The sequence below is a fragment of the Vigna unguiculata genome, chromosome 1, assembly GCF_037176805.1.
Source record: "Vigna unguiculata cultivar grain cowpea cultivar isolate G323 ecotype 2 chromosome 1, ASM3717680v1, whole genome shotgun sequence".
In the NCBI taxonomy this organism is placed as follows: domain Eukaryota; kingdom Viridiplantae; phylum Streptophyta; class Magnoliopsida; order Fabales; family Fabaceae; genus Vigna; species Vigna unguiculata.
In genome coordinates, this window is record NC_140792.1 from 22,547,347 (window position 1) to 22,569,160 (window position 21,814).

At 30.9% G+C, this 21,814-nt stretch overlaps 2 long non-coding RNA genes across 3 annotated transcripts; both read right to left on the bottom strand.

The window, feature by feature from the left end:
* Positions 1–4,365: 4,365 nt before the first annotated feature.
* Positions 4,366–8,833, bottom strand: LOC114176728 (uncharacterized). 2 transcript variants are annotated; one of them, XR_003603046.2, is made up of 9 exons: positions 8,573–8,833; positions 8,412–8,443; positions 8,196–8,326; positions 7,617–7,812; positions 7,333–7,539; positions 7,083–7,154; positions 6,284–6,359; positions 5,959–6,039; positions 4,366–5,593 (listed from the first exon to the last, which is right to left on the bottom strand). It is a non-coding gene; the product is annotated as an uncharacterized LOC114176728 (long non-coding RNA). The 2 variants fall into 2 exon arrangements; XR_003603043.2 differs by having other exon boundaries at positions 7,333–7,518; positions 8,573–8,832.
* A 3,978-nt stretch (positions 8,834–12,811) lies between these two features.
* Positions 12,812–13,910, bottom strand: LOC146888773 (uncharacterized). Its single transcript, XR_014984936.1, has 2 exons — positions 13,583–13,910; positions 12,812–13,427 (listed from the first exon to the last, which is right to left on the bottom strand). It is a non-coding gene; the product is annotated as an uncharacterized LOC146888773 (long non-coding RNA).
* Positions 13,911–21,814: the final 7,904 nt, after the last annotated feature.

Below are 21,814 nucleotides of genomic sequence, written 5' to 3' on the forward strand. Positions count from 1 at the left end.
AAATTTGAAAACTTCGCAAGCAAGAAAGAAAATGAAGATTACCGACCTTAGTCAAAAGTTCTGATTAGAAGAGTCACAAGGTGAACTAGACGACCAAGGTCATTAAACGACTAGCTTATTAGACGACCAAGGTCACCAAAAGCGTTAATCAGAAGTGACCAAGCCACTAGACGACTTAAACAGTACAAACTTTGTTAAACTAAGTATACAAGTACATTGACCACATGAGTAAACATAACAAGCAAGGCACTAGACTACTGCGAGCACTAGACGAGTCAACATAGTGTGTTAGACGAGTCCACGCAAGCATAACAAAAGCACTAGACAAGTATCAATATTAGACGAGTCAAAGTTAACTCTTGAAGCTGAATGTTGAACATCCCCACTAGACAAGTACTTCCAGTGACAGACATTAGAAGGTTCGCAAGGGGCCATGGCCCCCCAAGATTTTTTATTTTATTTTTTACATTGATTTTTATTTTTTCAAAATATAATATTTAATATTAATAAATAATAAAATAATAAATTAAACATAATAAAGAATAATAAAATTTGTTGAGATATTTTTTTGTTTTCTCTCATGTTAAGTTTTAAGTTTCTCACATATTGTATTAATCTTCTCTTATGTTTTTTGTTTTAAAAAAGAAATAGAAAGTTAGATATAAATTCATTCTCTCGCTCTTAGTTCTCATCCGTTCTGTTTTAATATAAAAAAGGTGTTTCTGTCCTTGCTCTTGAAAGAAAAATATTAGTTTAATATTTAGTTTTTTCTTTTCATCTTATGAGTTTTTTGTATATTATTTTTTTATGAATATAAAAAAAAGTATGTACTATATGTTTTTTCATAACCATTACTTAAATGTGACTAGATTATAATTTTTTTTTGTAGTAATTACATCTCTTAATTTTTGATTAGATTTTAATAAATTATTTTTTAGTCTTAATTTTTTTAAATAGGTATATTGATGAAAAATAAAATAATACATTCATTTTTTTTAAAGTGATCAAAGGAAAGATATTCTTGAAGATAAAAACAATACAAATTTACTTCAATTGTTGAATTAGATAACCATTTCTTAAGATTCAAAGAATTATAAGTGAGACGTTTCATATATTAATTATTTTGAATTATAGGTGGAATGTTTCATATTAATTCTTTGAAACTTATAAGAAAAACATTCTCAAATATGGAAACATTCAAGGAAAGAGATAAAATTAGAAAAACTTATTTAAAATGGGTTTCATATCAAATACAATTTCAAAACTACAAATGCTTTAAGAAAAAACATACAAGAATTTCAATACTAAATTATATATATTTTTGTTATATTAATAATAATAATAATAATTAAATATATAAAATTTGAATATATTATTTTGGCCTCTTCAAACTTTTTGATCAAGATCTGTCACTAATTACTTTCATTAGACGAATCGAATGGAAGGTTGACTATATGAGTAAAGTCAAACAGGCATTACACAAGTATCATAATTATTAGATGAGTCAAGATATGATCATCATATTGTGCAAAAAAAGTCAACAAATCACTAGGTGATATAGAGATCATGTTTGATATGGTCATAGATATCTGAATGATGAGATTGATGGTTGAATTAATAAAGAGAATATCATATTAGAATATTATGAAACAAGTTTCAAGGGCTCAACATTGCTTGATGATATTATGTGATATATGATTGAAGATATATTTGAAGAATATAAAGGCTGATTGAAGAAAATAATATAAAAAAAATATTCTCTTATTGAAGAGTGCAAATTTCATATTATTTTCAACCAATCATCATGATAAGTCATTCTTCAAGAGAGAGGAACCAAGAAGAAGCCATGTGGAATTGGTGAGACTTCCATGGATCAAGATGAAGGCGCAGAAGCCAGAAGATGTAATGAAGAAAAGGTGTGGAAATGGTGTTTGGCGAAGCTCTCAAGTGAGTTTAGGCCAACACTAAAGGAAGGAGGCTAGAGGAAGTCACTAAGGGGAACTCTAGCCTAAGTTGATTCACAAAAAGAGAAGAGTATGGAGTCATCTCAACTATATTCATGAATGATTTTTACAAGGTCTTAAGCTCTCTCTATTTATAGGAGCAAGTGGTCTCAAACCATAAAAGAGTTATCTTGGAAAACTTGGAGAGTAAGCTAGAAATCTTATCTAATGAGAAGTGGACATGTGGCCACTACATGAGAGAAATCCTCTCCACTTACATAATGACACATGACCACAACTCTTAGCAAATTCTCTCCATTAGGAGAGTGCTACATGGCCACTACTCCATCATGCCTTTCTCATCAAGTTTCAAGACTACTCTTTTACCTTTGGTCAATTCTCTCTTATGCGCCCCATTTAGTCAACCTTAGGCCTTGACCCAAGTTGACTTAAGTTGGCCAACATTCCTAATCTATTTTGGCTCATTATATAAAGCCCAAAATGAAGTTTCCTATACTAATCGGCCCAAAATACAAGGCCCGAATATTATTTAAATATTTATAAAGAAACCTAGACTAGGTTTTCACAACTTCTTTAACCTAGTTGATCATTAATGTGGGCATGCTTAGCTCAGATGAAGCCAATTCCTCTTATATCCTTTTAGCAATGGCTAGGGTGTTTGCCATCGCATGAGGAAGGAAAATATTTTGTAGATTAAAGACTGCAAGAGAATATTCAGAAGATCAAAGCTACAACGTTACAATGAAGTTTGAAATTCAAATTGAAGAATCGCAAAAACTGGAAAGAATTGTTAATTCACAAGAAGCAATACACTCTTATTGTTATATCAAGATCTTCGAGATAAAGAAAGATGAAGAAATTGAAGAAAGATGAAGATATTGAAGATATGGAGAATATACTCAAATGAATATGCATTAGGGTCAAATTGAACAATGTATTATAAGTACCAAGACTAAGATGAAGAACACAAGAAGTATGATATACTAGAAGAATAATGAAATAACGCAAAGCATAATTGTCAAATATAAAGTGAGAATACTATGAGTGCATAAAGTAAAATCCAAATTTTGTAGAGTGATATTGGGTTGAATGTTAACCATTATAAAATCATTCACATTGTGATTTATAACATGTTAGCTTGTTACATTGATAGAGAAGTTACATTAATTAATTTGAAATCTAAGACAACAAAATCAATTGAATAATAATCGTTAGAAAACCAATGATGAATTCTATTTGAAAAGTAGGGGAATCAACATTTTTTCTTTATTATTGTTTTACTTTTTTATCTTTTGCAATATTTTTACTTTCTTACATTTATTTTTTTCTATTTAATTTCTTACTTATTTTATTTACTTTCTTCTTTTGTTATATTTATTTGTCTAACCCATTTGTATATATTTTATGAGAACTGATTTGTTAGAAATAAATTTTGTGTTTATTAAGAGACGACTTTTGGGTTATCTTACCCATATTAATCCTTTTAGTTACTTTGTTAATAATACTAAAGTTGATATAAATATAGTATTAATTTGATTACTTCAAGACAATGTTATCAAGGAGAACTTTTTTATATTTATCTCTTGGAAAAGAAAAAACCAAAATGTTATAGTCAACTCTATTATAAAGGCGAAATATTGAGCTATTGTCAAAACTTACATAAATCAAACACTTAATTCACGAACTAATGTTTAGAGAAGTTACACGATTGTCACTTATATATATGATAATTACACCTTACTGAATATTGCCTCAAATATAGTATTACATGAAATAATGAAATATATTGAAGTTAAGTGTTACTTTGTTAGAGAAAGCCATGGATAATATCAACTCATTTTGACTACATATATAACAAATTTGGTTCATATAACACATGTATTCAATTTGATCACTACAAAAAAAATTAATTTTAGTAGGGATTATATTTGGCATTTCTAGGGGTTTTAACCTCCACTAATGATTTTACCGGGGGTTTAAAATTTCCCTAGAAGAACCAGCGTGGCTAACAGGTTACTGGGGATTTTTATCAACCCCTGGAAAAGCGCAACTTACTAGGGGTTTTTATCAACCCCTGGAAAAGCACAACTTACTGGGGGTTTACAAAACCCCTAATACTGCCTGTGGTTTCTGGAACCCCCACTATTGCCTAGGGTTTCTGGAACCCCACTACTGTCTAGGGTTTCTGAAACATCCATTACTGCCTAGGGTTTCTGGAACCCAACCGGAACCCCCACTACTGCCTGGGGTTTCTTTAGTATTTTTTAATAATGCATAAATCCTAAAATATAATAAAATTTATAAAAGACAACAATTTTAGATTTTTAGTATTTATAATTTACAAATAACATTTATAAAAGGAACAAAGAACAAAAGTTTACAATTTTAATATAAAACAATGTAAATAACAAAGCGTAAAAATTAAAATTAATAAGTCATTATTACAATGTTAATTGCTTTAATTAGAAAAGTATACATAAAAAAAATTAAATAACATCCTTTTAATGTGGTGCTTGATATAATTTGTTCATTACAAACACTTCCTTAATCAGATACCTTGTAGCTCAACATGGTTCATAACTTTTTCCACAATTTGGATTCCAGCACTTTACTTCTTCTCTAGTTGGTGTTCCTGATGAAGGATTATATTGTTCCTTTTAGAGTTATGAATATGGTGAAGTTGATTAAGAAAGCTAAGTGAAATCCCCACTAAACATTAAGATAACAAGCTATCTAGATGTGAAGGTTCCTTTCACAAAGCTTAAGAGAAGAAGATGATGAATTGATTCAAAACAAAAAGAAAATGGAAAGCACATAAACTATAGAAAACCAAGAACAATTAAAGGAAGAAGAAAACATAAAATGGAAAGGAAAAAAATGATAATAATGTGAGAAGCACGCCACTACAAGCCTAGGCTAGAAGCCATGGCAACCTTGAAGATGAGTGAATGTGTGCCGCCACTTACTATGCAAGATACGGCTTAAAAGTATTCACTCCCAAGGGAGGAAACTCTTACAAATGGTTGAGACACAAGAGTGTTTTTACTTCAAAATGTTCAACCCTTTTACATGTCTAGGAACACCCCTTATATAGAAGAGTTTAGGGGCCTCTAAGCAAATAAAAGATACCTAAGGATGTCTCTACAAAAACCTAACCCTAGCTTCTAGAAACTAGGTCAAATAAGGTTACAAAAATGAGAGACAAAAGACCTAACTATGGTGTGTGCAAGGCTAATTTCGTTCTAGCACAAAAGGAGACAAAGAATGTGTCTCATATGTCTCCAAAAAGTGGCCAAAGTGTGCTAAAAACAAAGGAGACCAAAGGTACATAGGTACACTTGTTTTATGCCTTTTACTTTATGCTTTATGCCTTTGCTTTACTCTCTCATCCACATCATGTTTAGCATGTTGGCTTAAGTCAAGTCAACTATAGTCAACAAGTCAAACCTAGTCAAAGGTCAACAAGTCAACTAAAGTTGATTCAACTAAGTCAACTTAGGGAATCAAAAATAACAAACACAAATGAAAGGGATGAAGGATTAGTGAACTTCCTTTCTAAACATGCTAAGTCTTCTTAAACATTTGCCTCCATCCTTGGTTGGGGTCAATCCTTCATCAGTTCCCAATACCTATAATACACATAATTAAACTCATTAATTTTTAGAATATATTCAGTACCAACAAAGAATGTATGTACTTAGAATATCTTACCCATACTGTTAACATAGAATTTCTTTTTAAAGTTTCAAAGTTAAAAAGAAAAAAATATATTAATGTTAATTTCTAGAATATTGTTAAACTGAAATGCATATACAAGAAGTATGTAGGTTAAACCATCAACCACTACACATGGCCGATTTAAATAGAAAAAGTTATGTGACAAAGGATTTATGTAATTATTTACTGTTTTGTTTTCAAACAGAGATAAATAAAATTACTTTCAAGATTAAGTGTTAACCGAACAACCAACACACCAAACAACAACCAAACTTACCTTTTTAATGAGAAGGATATGAAAGAAGAAAAGATGAACAACTGGTACGGTAGCAATCATTGCAACAATGGTGCAGATGGACTGAAAAATTCACAAGTGAAAATAAGAATAGCTGCATCAGGAAATAGTCTCAAATAATTTTATCAAATAAGTTAGAATGGTGCAGATGGACTGAAAATTTCACAAGTGAAAATAAGAATAACTGCATCAGGAAATAGTCTCAAATAATTTTATCAAATAAGTTAGTTTATCAGAAGAATATATAACCAGTACGAAAGAAAGATAGTAATCACATAAGAGGGAGAAGGAGAGGTAGAATGCTCACCACCACGAGAACAAAGGGAACCAAAGAGAAACTGGTTCCTAACTTGGAGGATATATCCACAGAAAATTGCTTCCTCCTGACAAAACAAAAGATAAGCACTAGTATCCCAGTCAACCATTGAAGAATAAACTGCAATCTCAATCCCAAGGTGCAAAAATCATGTATAGACCTGTCATTAGTTAGTCAAAATGAAAATGACTAGGAAATACAAATCCATACTTGTGATGCTCTATAGGTTATGCCATGTTGCAAAAGTTATTAAGACAGTTTGAGATGGTTCAAACAGAAATAGTTGACTCTTTATACGGAGACAAGGTAAAAAAAGTTGAAAGATTATTTTTGGCAATAGAGGTTGACTTCCAAACACTGATGATTTCAATCAGAATTATATTTTCCAATTCCGTAGGAGTGTTGATACAAAAGCTTGAAGATTTGATGTAGTTTGGTTGTTCAATCTCTGTGTTTTGAGTTGTAATTTCGTGTTTAATCTTGTGTAAATGTTTCTTTCACCCTTGATTAGGCATAGATTGTGAAAGAAAAAATTCATTTTGAGCTGTCATGTTAAAGGCTAAATGCAAAAAAAAAAAAGTGTTAAACGGATTAAAAACAATTTTAATGTATTATAATGTTCTTCAAGTTGTTGGAAGTACAAAGAAGAATAATTTAATTGATTAAAATCACGATTTAATTGGTTTACACACTCTTTTTCAATAAATTAAAACAAACTTTCATCCATTAAAATCCATTTAAGATCCTCTTTTAGTGATTTTAATGGATTAAGATGGACAATATTGCTTACCAAGAGCATAGCTGCAACCATGAGTGTAAAAAATTGGCAGTAGTTTTTCTTCCCTATACAGTTGTTAAGCCACTGCAAACCAAGGTAGCAACAGTCCTTCAGAACATAACTTGAGTGATAACTAAAGAAATAGTAAGATATATACTCATACTCGACAATGATGATCAAAGTGATCTACACACTTGTCAGAAACTCTACAGTGCTTGCTGTACTTAAAAACCTACATCAATGTTATTCTTCAGTGACATACCTCGAGAGCAAGCTTGTCTTGCCATCATGAAGCACGAACATTTACTGGTTTGGTACTGATAAACACTACCAACAAAGTTAGCATCTTCACCTACAGTACTAGTCTGGTATATGATAGAATAAATCTTAAAAGCCGTCAGAAATCCATCTTCATCTTCACCATTCAAAGTATCCTCTTCACTTGTAGCTTCAACACAAATTCAACAATCTATTATAAAGAGGAACATGAAATTAAATTCTTAAAATTTAACATATTTTACACCAGGAATGAAAGTTTTTTATTACCTGTAGGTGAACATATTTTACATCATCATAATCAATTTGGCTATGAAAGAGTAACATATTTTACATCATCATAATCAATTTGGCTATGAAAGAGTGAATGCATAGAGACGAAATCAGAGACACGAATGAGAGGTACGCATTTTTCCATGAGCAAACGCTGATAAGCACGAACCTGCTTCTTCGTCTTCTCAACGCACTGATAAAGAGAAAGAGGAAAAGTAAAAGTCTCTAGTAAAAAGTACACTTAACTCATACAACTAGAACATTATTCATTCAATTAGTTAGTACTATATAGTTATCAACTATAGAATTATGAAGGAAACACCGTATGTAATTATGCATTTTTGCAGTTCTTAAAACAACAGATCTTACGAATATCAATTCACATAGTACAATGAGTAAAAAAATCTTGAAGCATGTTTTGCTTGCACAAGTGACAGAGAACAAAACAAAAGTATATTATAATATCAAATAAATGAGTTGCTACAGGAAATTCAACATCCTCGACCAGAATCAATAAACAACATCAAAAGTACTATAATGCATTCAAATGTTTTACAAATAAAGCTAAATTCTTACTTTTTTCTTTGCAAGTGCCAAGCATATCGAAATCCACTTTTCCGAGCTTCAAATCAAGTTCTTCAGTGATAAGGTATTGGGATTCAGAAAATGTATCCAAAGCTTCCTGTGTCTATCCTCATTCTTTACAGCTAAAATAGTATCAAAATAACATAAGGAAACGATAAACAAAAATAAGAAATTACTATGCAGTAGTTTATACAAATTCACACATACCTTGGTTGTTAGAAGCATTTCATCACTTCCCACTGATTTAGGGCATGAGAAAAAGAGAAATCGAAATCAATCCAAAAATCGAAAGAGGCATTGAGACGAAATGGGATTGAGACGAAAATGAATGCAATGAGATGAAATTGAAAGAGAAAGAACGTCTTCACCTTCGAAGACGCTGGGAGAACAGTGGGAGGTAGTATTGACCTTCAAACACCAGGGAGAACGGTAGGAGACACGCAGAGAACGAGCGAAAACTGCTTTTTCTTCCTCCTAGGGTAACGGTGGGAGCGTCTTCACCTTAATATTGAAAGTTGCTTCGTCTTAGAAATAGCGTGTTCACGGGTGGGAGGCACGCAGAAAAGAAAACAGTAGGAGAAAAACGAAAGACTCTCGACACATCATCATTGTTTCTTATTTCTCTTAGGTAATAGACCGAGAACAGAGAAGATTTGGAAATAAAAGAATAACAAAAACAAAAATAAAAAATAAGGTATGAATCTAAATTTTACTGGATTTTTTTAAAATACCACGGGTACGTTATTGGGGTTTCTAAAACCTCTAGGAAATTAAATTTTACTGGAGGTTATTATAACCTTCACTAATAAACCTCCATTGCAATTACATATTTTTGTAGTGGATGGAGAGTGGTTATTTAAGCATACATATGTATTGAAAGTTACTTTCACATTGCTTGAGCAAGTAACTATCACTTGAGTGATATGCATTATTAAAACAAAAAAAAAGTTTATTACATCTTCCATGCTTAAGCTACAACTTTGTTGTTTTAAGGGATATTTACTTCAGTTTCATGCCAACACCGGATAGATATGTCTTTGAAGGAGAAATAATTGTTTTTACTTCATCCTCAGTTGAAAAACGAAAAATTTTCTTAAGTGACAATTTATATCAATTAAGTGGAAATAATACCTCTTAAACTCCTCATTCATGCTAAAAGATCTCCCAAAACCTTGTCACAATACCAACTCTTCATCACTTGAGTCACCATGTATCATTTGAGCTTAAAGAAAAAGGTTAATATAGTACCTCTATAACTCAAACCCCAAATCGTAACTTCAGCAAGGAGTCTTGTCACTTTAACAACTAAGTGGATGCTTGAATGATGCACATATAAGTGGATGGCCATCCCTTGAGCACCATTCAAGTGATATATAAAACACTAAAATACACAAATTCATAAAATAATTTCTAAGGTTTAAATGCATTTACACACTGCTCAAACATATAACTTGTCTACAAGTAATTCCATTCAATTTGATTATTTAAACAATATTTCATATTAAAAAAACTACATTAATAATCAAATCTTTAAGTTGTAATCTAAATAAATTTAGCAAATATAGTATTCAAGAAGATATTGCTGATACACAAAACCAATTTATATAATTTAAAGCAGTTTTCCTTGGTAATGGTTGTTTTCCTAGGAATAACAAAAGGAAAACTTTAAAGTGCCCAAAACATTATAAGAAGCTAAGAAAACACTACAAATCAAGTAAAACACTCATTAGAATAGAAATAATTAAAAAAATTACTTATTTGGCTGGTTAAATTTGTGAACCTCAAAAACTCACAAATAAAATTAAATGAATAAGTGTAAAACCCTTATATTTTAGAAAGTTTGCTTCATTAAAAAGAACCGAAGTTAGCTTTCCTAACCAACAACTCTCGTTCTTCATTTTCCATTCTCTTCGTTCTTCTCAACTCTCAAGCAGCTCATTCTTCCCCTTCTCCTCTGAATCTTCATCCTTTCTTGAATCAGAGGGAAAATTTGGGTTCGTGGCAAAATTCTCTTTGAATTTACCCAAAAATTTTCTTCCTTTGAGTAAGTTGTTAATATGACCTCCCCCTCCTTTTTTCTGTTTTTGTGTGTTTAATTCCACTTTAATCATAATCAGAGCTCTAATTCGTTCTTGTGTTCTTGGGTTTTGGTTCTTTTAGGTTGAATTAGGGTTTTATAGCTTAAATATCATCTTGGGGGTTCTTGGTTGTCTCAATTTTGGTCTATGTTTGAGGTGAGGGGAGCTATTCTCTTTTGACGGAAATAAATTTGTCTTGCATGTTATAATTTGGTAGATTGAATTGTTTGAAATTGTTCTTTTTTATGAACGCATGTGAAATATTAATGGTTTGGGGTTTTGGTTTTTGCAGGTTGAGAACATGTGAAAATATGCTATTTTAGCTTAAACGAGAATTTTTAGCTTAAGCGAGAAAATGACTAGAACTCTTTTTTTTTGTTTAATTTTAGCTTAAGCGAGAATCTTTAGCTTAAGCAAGAGTCCTTGTCTCTTAAGCAAGAATCTTTAGCGTAAGCTAGAGCCTTGTCGTTTAAGCGAGAATTGCTTCAAAATTTTAAATTTCTTATTTTTAACATGTGATTGACCGAGTTAATTTTAAAAATATTATTTATGAAGCTATGGATGAATGATGTGGTATTTTTGATACTTGACTTGGTATGCTGTTGTAATAAAATGTGAATTTGAAAATATGATTAAGGATGTATATGATTGTGAAAGTATTGTTGTTAAACTATGATGATAATGGGTTTGTTAACACACACACACACACACACACACACACACACACACATATATATATATATATATATATATATATATATATATATATATATATATATATATATATATATATATATATATATATATATATGAGCATTGTATGTGTTTGACGTAATTCCATTGGTCTCATAGGAATATTTTATGGTAGTGTTATTTTAGTGTATGCATTGGACTATGGATTCAAGTAAGGTGACTTCCTAAATCATTCTCACGCAAATAGAGTAGAATGGTTCATGTGGTGAGAGTAGCAGGAGGTCCTAGTCTAAGGCAAGATAATGGCCTTAGACAGTGGCGAAACTTGGACAAAAAATTTAGGGACGCCAAATTAAATTTGTTACGTATAATTTTTTTAGTTAGAAAAAAAAACTTTTCATTTTTTCTCTTCATTTCCTCTGCTTAAAACAAATACATAATTGTAGAATTAAAAAAAAATATGACTATCATTCGTTATTAAATCACGCTATTATATTGTCGCAACCTAAATCGCGATAGGACGACGAACTAAAAATAAATTCATTTGGAAAAAGAGATTAGAAGTCGCCACCATAGTTTATTCTGAAAAACTATGGAAAACCGTAAAAATAAAATAAAGTCTACGAAAACCAAATTTAGGGTCCGGGAGTTGGTTACGCATAGGAAAGGTATTAGGACCCTAAAGCACCCGCCTAAAAGGAGGTACCTTTAATTAAATTTTCAAAAGAGATGTGTTTATTTTATATATTTAATTTTCCCAAAAATAAGAAAATATTGAAAAAACATATTTTTTGAGTGAAAAGGGACTCGACTAAATTTTCAAAAGAGATGTGTTTATTTTATATATTTATTTTTCCCAAAAATAAGAAAATATTGAAAAAACATATTTTTTGAGTGAAAAGGGACTCGACAAGGGTTAAAACCTTGGTCCTACATATTCTCATTAAAAATGAGAAATCAGGGCTACATAGTTCTTTATAAAACTATTTGAAAATGATTTGGAAAATCTTTTGATTTTTGGGAAGTGAACCTAACAAGGACTTGCCCTGCTCCTACGTATCTCCATTCATAATAGAGAATCAAGGATCACGTAGTTCTTGATAAAACTTGATTAGAATATTTAATTTTTAAAGTTGTCTTTTGACATATTTGAAAATAAGTGTCATGCCGCGTATGGCCGGGTTGACACAAAAATCATTTTTTATACTTTGTATTTATGAAAGGGAGTGTCGTGCGATGAGAGTGGTCGATTAGACACCAAAATATTTTTATAATTTTTTATATTTTGAAATTGAGTGTTGTGCGACTCGAGCGGTCAATTAGACACCAAAACAATTTTATGTGCGACGGTTGATTAGACACAAAAAATAATTGTTATAATTTTTATTTAAAAAGAAGAATCGTGCAATGCGAGCGGTCGATTAGATACCAAAATTATTTTTATAATTCTTGTATTTAAAAAAGAAGTGTCGTGCGACACGAACGGTCGATTAGACACTAAAAGAAATTTTTATAATTTTTATTTTAAAAAGAAGTGTCGTGCGACGCGAACGATCGATTAGACACTAAAAGATAAAATAAGGAAAATAATTTTAAATTTTAGTTATTGTTATTTTTATCATTTTAAAAACTATTTTAATTTTTATTTCAATTTAAAATATTTTGAGAAAATCATATGATTGAAATGTTAGATTTAATTAAAAAAGGTAAAATTGGAAATAGAAAATAAGAGTGCATAACTGAGTATGTGGGTGCAATGAGAAAAACTATACACATGAAAACGGGATGCATAAAGAGAAACGCATGGTGCATAAAGTAAAGACATCCTAGCCTAAAAAAGGAAAATAAAAGAGTGGGGTGTGTACTTAATGGAAATGCAGGTACGTGAAGGTAAAATAAAACTTAAAACGAGTGGGATTATTACATTGGGGAATGCAGGTACATGAAGAAAGAATAAATAAATTAAATCTACCCTAAGACCCTTCTCATTAATTCCTCAAAAATTAAAACACTGCTTCCGCTTTATTCTCATCTTCCACCTCACGACATTTTTCCACCACGCGCGGCTATCAACCATAAACATCAAATGGCCACCATTATTGTGCCACCCCCAATGGCAGTGCTGGCCATCACTCCTCCTCTCTCAGTTGCGCAGAAACGCTACTACATAGCAATCCCCATGTTCGCTTCATCTTCGCCTGACCAACATCGTGCCACTCCGATACCGTCAAGCTATCGTCGTCAGCACTGCCACCACACTTGAACGATGTTGCTAGTGTCCGCGAATGCTACCCCTTTTCCCTCTCGTGCTAGGGTTAGGTTTTTCTCAAGATCAAACACCAAACACCAAAACACCAAGGTTCTCTTCTCCAATCCTCTTCAAAGTGCCATTCCAGGAATAGAAAAGAAATGCCCTAATTCTTCTCTGCTTTCGATCTCCTTTGAACCCAATCTTTCAACACAGAAGAGTACTCTCAACCATTTTACCCCATTCAATTTTATTTTTGTTCTTATTTGTGATCATTTGTAATTGTAACAAAAAAGAGAAACATTGTATACTTATCCTTTAATTTATGCCGCAAGTTAAACACCAAAGTGGAAACGTACCTTCACTATATTCTATGGTTCACTTGTTGTATCGTTTGCGATGTGCTTGCTTGAATGATTGCTTGAATGAGTGCAAAGGGTGATGCGTGAAGTAGTGTTAGGATGAATCCTTGGGGAAGAAAACCCACTGTTCATATATTTTTTGGGAAAGAGGATGAAAAGATGAAGCGTGAATTGGTGGATGAATGGAAGTGTGGAGATCCTCCTGTAAGGTGGTGTGAGTGTTCTCCCCCTCTCCTCAAAATGAATTTCAACGTGAATTAAAAGATGGCTTAAGCAGCAATTGGAAGAAGTTGAAACGAGTAATTGGAGGAAGTTGAGACCATTGAGGAACCGCCGTTCTTTCAAAAACTGTTTTTGTATATTTTTAAAATTTTTAAATTTAATTAATAAAAAAACGAAAATTAATTAATAATAAAATAATTTTTTAACTTTTTAATTTTTTAATTTTTAATTTTAATTAAACAAAACAAAAAATAATTAATAATTAATAATAATTTTTTAATCTAAAAAAAACCTTATTTTACTTAACTTTAAAAAAAACATAAATTTTAGAAACATTTTTTAATTCTTTTTTATTATAATTAATTATTTTTTTAAGACAATTTATTTTTATTCCTTTTTTTTATTTAACACTAATTTTTAAATATATGTATATATATTATTTTATTTTATTTATATTTATTATTATTATTTTTTTTTTCAAAAAAATATGTTATTTACCCGGACGAAATTGGGTGTTGACATATATCATGATACAAAATCATGAATACTATTTTTATAAGCTCTTCGTACCTCATCAATTTGATTTTGTGGGTATTGTCAAATTTGAGGACGTTTTTTTCGGTTCGCGTTCTAATGAATTTTTAAATTCATTATATGTATCTATAGGAACTTTAGAGATTTGTTTTTCATTATCTTGAATTATTGGTTCTCGTGAAATTTAATTTCTTAAGTTTAGTTAATGTAGATGCATTTTTTTCATCTTTATCACAAACCTTCCTCTTTCAAAAAAAGAATCATTTCTTTTACTCTTTATCATAATCTTTCTAATATAAATTTATCACCTCTTAGCTATCTAGAAAAAGATAAAATTTATATTCATAAATCACAATTATCACAATGTTCTTCAACCTCTGTTTTCTAATCTATCTCTTTGTATTTATTTCTCCTCACACACTTTTATGATAATTTATATGATGGAAAGTTCTTATAGCCAGAAAAAAAAAACTATAATCTCTTTTAAAATCAATGTCTCCATCGAAATTTTTATTTTATCTTTTATTATAATTTTTCATAATATAAATTTAATATAAATAATATATAAACAATATATAAATATATATAAAAAAATAAATTTCTAAAATTTTGGGGGAGTCCCTGTCCTTAAATAGTTCTGCCATTGGTCTTAGATGATCATGGATTAACCTTGTGTGTGGTAGGGTGAAACCCATTGGCAATGACCTCTATAGAGTAGTAGAGGCCACCACAAGTGCAAGTCTCTAGTGATTTTGATTCTACATGCATGTATCTAGATAATAGAGTTTAGTGTCATCTGTTTATGTGTAGTTATGTGAATTCATTGTAGTTGCTCATGTATGAATTATAATTTATGTGATTTAGATGGTCTTAGGACAACTCTTTTGTAAACTAGTTTACCCTTGTGTTGTGTTTTTCTTTTATGATGGTCACCATTTTGGTGAGAGCAAATGAAGATGCACCTCCAAAGGATCAGAAGTCCATAATAAAAGTTGTGAAATTGAGGTGGAAATATGAGTGATTAGTATGTTCAATATATGATTACTTTTAAAATTTTTGTTGTTATTATTGTATAAATAGTATATTTGTATAGTCTGAACTCTAAAGAACTGTATCTATTTTAGAAAACTAAAAAAAATTATATATGAAGAAATATATGAAGAAAAAAACGTGAAGATAGAAGACTAGTGAAATAAATAAATAAAGCTACTACCTTTTATATATATATATATATATATATATATATATATATATATATATATATATATATATTCTAAAGTGTTTAGAATTATGTTTAGTATGTTTAAATTTAAAAATATAGATATTTTCTAAGTAACATCTTTCAAAACATTAAAGTTTGTTAAATATAATATTTTCTTATATTTATATAAGCTGAAGTATTATTTATCTATGAATCTCCTTTTCATCCGTTTCATGTCTCTGTCATGATTTTCACACGTCTCTATTATGATTGCCATAAAAGTCAATATATACATTAAAATATCAAATAATGTACATAAATCCATTTGAACTGTCCCACCTTGCATTCAGCAATCAGGAGTACCTTTTTCGTATTATCTTTTTGTTCTTCACAATTAAAATAATATTTATATTGTATAGACGACAAACGAGTCCTTATTTTTTCATGCACGTATTTAATTTGAAGTAAATATATTCATATCGATCTTTGACTAGTAATAATTGGAATAGATAAGAAGCCAGCAAAATTAACTGTATGAAAACATCGTGGGGGCAAACGCGCGTGCAGTATGCTGCAATTCAATCAGACAAATGTTATAAATATTTAGACAATTTTTTGATATATAGATATAAAAAAATAAAATTGTATTTTGCATAAGTTAAAATTTATACACTAGTTAATTTAGAAAACTCTATTGTATAATACCTTTTAAATTTTATTCTTAAATTTATATATGAATTCATTTTATTTTATAAAAAAATTATATTAGTATAATTTAACTGTTATTTAATATTGTCATGTAAAAACCTAAAAATAATTAAGAGAGTGGTGGTTTTAAAAGATGATACTCGATTATTTTATTATTAAAAGTAAGATTATAAATAATTTTTTTTATTAATCAAGTTTCATAAAACTATCATTTTTCTAAATTTTTTTTCTCAACTCTTTTTCTGTTTTCTCTCTAGATTTGTGACTCCATTCTTCATATGTTTGAAGATCATAATACGTCATAAGGGTCCTAACAACGAGGTCTGCAATCCTACCCCGATCAAAATCTTAAACACATTAAGTTTGTCTTTTGCCCTTCATTTTGGTCTTTTAAGAAAGTTGTTGCACGTGAGGTATTTTGGGCCTGCATGTAACATCCCGACCGGATATTACTGTTAGTTTTGAAATGGTTGAAATGCCAAAAGGGAGGGGGGTTGAATTGGCTAGTTAAAAACTTTAGGCAATCTTTGAAGTATAAAAACTATTTTAAATTGAATCAATTCGATCACTAAGTTAGGATGTAAAAACTACTGGACAATATACTTTCAATGGTTCAAAAATAGAGTTAGTCGATTGATTTTACTAAACAAATTTTGTACTAGTATAATCAACTGATTGAAATAGAAAAATAGTCGACTGAAATACTGGGAAAAATACAGAAATGCACAAGAACAATCAAGACAAGTTTAATTGATTATGCAAACATGCTCTATGCTGCAGATATCATCAAAACACTCAAGAATATGAAAAAGATGATTTAAATTCAAGTTCTTTAAACTTTAAATGACTATGCAAGACAAAAGGGTTAGAGAAAAGATTGGATCACAAGATTTTTATACTGGTTCACTCAAACCTGAGCTATATCCAGTTTGTCAAGGCAACCTGAGCCTAACTTTGCACAATTTCAAAAGATTTACAAAGTTTACACTCTTACACTTTCAAAATAAGCAAAACACACACCAAAGACTCTTGAATCACACAAGAATCACAACAACACAACAAGAACCCTCTTGCAGACCTAGAAAACCACCAGGCACACACACAAAGCTTGAGAAAGATCAAACATCAGTGGTAGCACAAACACCTTATCATAGCTTCAAACACAAGCCAAAAGCTCCAAGAATTGATCCAAGATCAATCTTCAATAGCTGCAATCTGAATGATCACTAAAGAGAGAGATTTCCTTGGTTTCTAGAACAATTTCGCGCTAAAAATGATCAAGTTACCTCTCTTTCGAAAATCACAACACTTATAGTCAAACTGTTACAAAATTCAACAAGTTGATTTCTAAATCAATAAGTTGATTTCACTTAACTTAAGTGAAATCAGTCGATTAAAAAATAAATCAACTGATTGAATAAGTCACACTTTAAGACTACTGCAACTAACCTTTTAACTTGTTGAAAATTCATTCAATAGATTAAAAAACACATTTTAACCTGTTGAAAAATATTTCAACAGATTAAAAAACACAATAAAGACCAAATACATTAAATTAATGCTATAAGGTCTACAATGTGAATTACAAACATCAAACACTTTTTCCTAATGATTGATCCATGTGGACGGCACGCGTTCAAGACATGTCAAACATGAATACCATCAAATCTCCATAACTTCATCAACAAAGGCATGATTCTAAAGCAATGGCTCCAAGTAGTTCAACAAAGCTTCATGAAATCTTCATGAGACACATCACCCATGCTTCACATGTCAATAATTACTAATTTAATTAAAATAAAATAAGATATCATTAAATAGCTGTATTTAATTATTCATATTACTCAAAAACACAAGAAAAATTTTCATCTTTATTAGTCGCGCCAAATGAAAACAAATTCCAAAATCAATATTCAATTAAAAGAGTACAACTCCAAGTTCATATTCCATTGAAAACGAATGAGATAAATACAAGTCTTTAAAAAATATCCCCATGTAAGCCCTCTTTCCGGCGCTACTCTTCAATAGCTCCACTTGCAACATCCTATGCTCTAGTGTAACAAGTTACACGATTATCGTCAAATACAAACAAATAAGATGAGCTCAAAATAAAAGAAAATAACAACAATATAAAAGAAAACAACCCCACAAACTCCGATTTACTAACTTAATCAAACGACCCTCACAAAAGTACCATCTTTAGTCACTACCCCTCCCCCCACAGTCGTCATCGTGAGTATCCAGATTCTACACCCTCTGATGATTCTTTTAGTTGATACTTGCTGCCATGAGTGTCTACTTGCCCCCTTCGACTACAGGCCACCACCTATAATCCATACGCGAAAATAATCTTGTCACGGCCACAATCTACAACACCAAGTGGAGTTTCCCAATACGAACCACACTCCGTATTTGTCCCAAGACTACCAAACTCGTCGGATAACACTGAAGAGGACAATCTTACGGAACTTATCCGTACGAGCCACGATCTCCCACACTCCACTGGACTTCCGAAACTACCAGGCTACAACCTCAAGTGGCCACGTGTTATCCCAATACAAGTTGCACTCGTAACTAGGGCCCTAGCAAGTCATCTCCTCAAAGACCATCTTCTAGAGTCTTAGCAATGCCTAAACGAATCCACCAACATGTTATGCGTCGCCTAAAGCGACCTCAACGTCGCCTGGTGAAAATGACACAAGCCACCTAGCGAAACTTCTTGTGCCGCTAGGCACCAGTCCACTGGAATCTGCTCCAGGTCCAAAACTCACACCGCCAGGTGCCAACCCTCTAGAATTGGGTTTAGCCCAATTTCACAACTTTCACCTCGTGGGTCATCCTACACCGCTAGGCGTCAACTCTCATATTTGTCTTCGTAGTTCACTTTGTGGCTTATCGCCTGGCGGTTTACATCGTTCTGCCAAGCACCACATCAGTAACTAGTAATTTACTGGTTTTTGGCACTGTCAAGACACTCAATTCACACAAAACATGCATCCATGACAAGTAAATACACTTTCATATCATTAAGTTGAACTTGAACTCAAGTAGACAATATCATATAGTCATACATACAACACAACCACATAAATATCCACATTCCTTATCAATATCCACCAAACACATCAATGCATCTCCTATATGTGTATGTCAACACATGAACACCATATCCTTGCTTTCATACATCCTAGAGAATCACAAAAAAATCACATAAAATCATCAAAATAAAGTGTTATACCCAACACACAATCTTGGACAACCAAACAATATATAAATAAGGAAAAATACAATATATAGTAATAATGATAATAATAAAAATAACAACAACAACAACAATAATAATAATGAAATGAAACAATAAAAATAAAAATAATATAACGAAAATAATAATAAAATAAAATGAAACAGTAATAATAAAACAATAATACTAATAAGATAAAACCATAATAATAAAATAATAATAAATAATAATAAAACAATAATAATGATAACAAAATTATAAATAAAATAAAACAATGATAATAATAACAATGATAATAAAATAACAATAAAATAACAATAAAATAAATGTAAAATAAAATAAAATAATAAAAATAATTATAAAATGAAATAAAATAATAATAATAATAATAATAACAATAATAATAAAAATAATAACAACAAAAATAATAATAAAAACAATAATGATAATAATAATAAAAATAAAAATAAAAATAAAAATAATAATAATAATAATAATAATAAAATGATATAATAAAAATCAAAACAATAATAACGATAATAATAATAAAATAAAATAAAATAATAATAATAAAACAATAATACTAATAAGATAAAACAATAATAGTAAAATAATAATAATATTAAAATAAAACAATAATAATAATAATAATAATAATAATAATAATAAAATCATCATTAAAATAAAACAATGATAATAATAACAAAATAATAAAATATTAGTAAAATAAAATAATAATATTAATAACAATAATTATAAAATAAAATAAAATGAAAATAATAATAATAATAATAATAATTCTAACATCCCAATTTTAGCAGCTTGAAACTATTAAAAATAGGGAGTTTCATCATAGTTTCAAACCAGATAATCCAGTGTACACAATATATAAATACAGTCTTACAAAAGATATGACTATAAAAATATATCACTTATACACTTAAACTAAACTAATAAACTCTATACTTAAACTGACCACTACTAAAGCTCCCATTGAAAACCTCCTTCTTAACCTAAAACGATGGCTTTTCATCCTCCAGAAGCACCTTTGACACTGCAACCACATCTGCTCCCACCGAATAGGTGATCAACGCAAAAAGGAAAACATACAACACGAGACAGAGACACGGAAAGCAAGGGTAAGCTAATCTGATTAAAGGAATCATAGAGTTCAATTATAAACAGAAATCATACAATCTTTCTCATTTTCACCAGAATCACATAGACCACCACAAAGACATTGCAGATATATTACTCTAGACTCGATAGTCGGATTATGTAAGCGACATTGGATCTCTGGGTGACTTGCACCTGTGAAGGTTCCCAAACTCTACAGAGTATGGGCACAAGGGGTTATCACCCAACCACCCTAGGGTAAGTCCCTTTCGCGTCTAAGACTTGATCAAGTCCAAAGAGTAGGACCTCCTTCTACTCCTCACGACATAATCCATTATGCTCTATCTGAGCGTGAATGATTATTGGAGTTTCAGGATACCAACCCATACGGAGTCCTCACGTCCTTACACACATTAACATACTGTTTTGAATTTCCCTTGAAGTTCTAATTCAACCACTTCTTCTCATATTCCAACTTCATGCAATTTCACCATACATAATACCAGTCATAACAATTCATGCATATCATAACTAAGTTCACATTTTAACATCTAAACATAGCTTCATCCATTAGAAACAAGGAAATAACACTCAACTACAGAGGTTCTCGCCCAAGCTGGAAGGTCTTGCCCAGGCGAAAGGGCTCTCTCGCTTAGGCGAGTGATTCTCGCCTAAGCGAGGCTCAAAATAGAGAACAACCCAAACTCTGGGCGAATTCTCACTCAAGCTAAGCTGTCTCGCTTAGACGAGAGTGACTCTCGCTCAAGCGAGATTGGCTCGCCTAGGCGAGATCTCGCACAAAGACAGGGGATGAGTTTCTGGTGTTTTCGCTCAGGCAAGAGCTGCTCACTTAGGCGAAAATACACGATTCTCAATCTATTCTCACATGCATAGTTCAGAAATCTAGCACAATCCAATCATACACTCAATTACACAGTTCAAGCACTCATACAACACTCAATCATGCAACTCAAAGTCATCAAAATGATTTCTATACGAAATTCAAGCAAAACAGTTAGCTTCCCTTACTTGTTATCCTTTTTAGACAACTTTATAAACGTCAATGCCTTAAAAACGTCAACACCTCTAACTCTACAAGATGCTCTATCTACACATAGAAACATCACAAGAACGATCAGGACATACCATTATGATCACTGATCAACAATAGACTCATATTGATGATTAAAACGTCGCATGCAAGCGA